Here is a 1,729-nt window from a genome sequence, read left to right as displayed (position 1 = left end):
TCCTTTCCTTTCCTTTCCTCTCCTTTCCATCTCACATCATAGATGAAACACGAAAAGGACCTTGGCAGCCCTTTTGTACCAATTTCAATCCATTCTTTTCAAAGTGGTGACCACCATTCATGTACATGTCTTTATATTTTCTTTACTTGTCTGTCCTCTAACAATAAGTTATTCATGATTGGAAAATAAAATCATACACACACACACACACACACACACACACACTCACACACCATGTATGTACGTGTCACTCAACGTTGTAACCTTACACTACCGATTTAAATTTACTTAGAATTTATTTAGACTTTTGTATATTTCCCATCACCCAGTGCTCTGACTGACAATATTTCAAGCTGTTTATTTGCTCATGCTATTGTGGGGGTGAAACCACTGTTCATGGTTTCCAGAGTAACTCTGAGATGCTTAGCTGGGGACATAGACTTAAAACATGAAGAACAGAAGCAGGAGGCACAGGGGCTCGGTTTTTCTCCAATCCGGTGGTTCTCAACCCTGCTAATGCTGTGACCCCTTAGTATTGTATTGTGGTGACTCCTAACCATAAAGTTACTTCCTTGATACTTTGCTACTGTTATGAATTGTAGTGTAAATATCTGATATGCAGGGTATCTATGTGNGATCCCTGTGGGGGTCACGACCCACAGGTTGAGAACTGATGCTCTAATCAGTCCCTTGGTGTCTTGCCTCACTGTCCAGGCAAGCTCTCCTTGTGTATATCTCCCTGAGTAGAAGAGCCACCATCTCCATCGACATCTTGCCATGCACCCCTCACTTGTGGATCCCCTGGCTTCTCTGTCAGAAGGACTCTGTTTTCTCGTCCTTCATACAATTTTCAGATTTTCTAATTGGCTGTTAGGCCCTTCAAGTTTATACATGTTTATGGAATCATGGGTGTTCGTGTNTCATTATTCTGAGGGGATCTGGGACTTTTCCAATGCTCTGCTGAAGCTCGTCACATTGAACCAGAAACATCTGTGTCAGTGGCAATGGATCCTGCTTGCTCATCACTATGGAATGATGAAAGATGCAAGAGATTCAGGCACAAAAGATGTGGGGTCACACACACCTGGGATCCCAGGGTCTCCATTGTGAGATGGAAGGTGGAGGCNGGAGAGTCCCCAAAACCTTGAATGATGGCCAGCTAGCCTGGCTAGTCGGGTGTATAATAGAGAACCCCTGTCATAAACAAGGTAGAAGCTGAGGACCAACCCTTGAGCTCATCCTCTGACTTCACACTGTCACGCTCACCAATGTGCCTACCACACACACAAGAGAAGAGAGAGTTAAGCANAGACTGTAACCCCCAGTCTCAGAGGCATGCTGGAATAGGCTTGCTCCAACTTGCCGGAGCTGGCTGTTAGCATTTCAGGANTTTTGAGTTGGTTGATTTCACTCTGATATCTTGAAATTGGCCATGGTTAAGAGTATTCACACCGTTCAAGTCAATGTATACTGACAATCAGCTCCACTCGCCCCTTGAGAGATGGTTGCTAAACATTTATCAGTNCTCCACTAATGTTTATGCTCTGTTACTCTGTGTGCGTGTCTCTGTGTGTGTCTACGTGTATAGGTATCTGTGTGTATGGGTGTATGTGTGTATTCAGGTGTATATTTGAGAATGTGCATGTATATGCAGGGGTGTGTTTGTATGCAGGTGTGTGTGCAAGAGTGTATATGTGTGTAAGTATGTATGTGTATGTAGGTGTAAGAG

The sequence above is a fragment of the Mus pahari genome, chromosome 21 (assembly GCF_900095145.1).
Source record: "Mus pahari chromosome 21, PAHARI_EIJ_v1.1, whole genome shotgun sequence".
Taxonomy (NCBI): Eukaryota; Metazoa; Chordata; class Mammalia; order Rodentia; family Muridae; genus Mus; species Mus pahari.
This window is presented reverse-complemented; position numbering follows the sequence as displayed.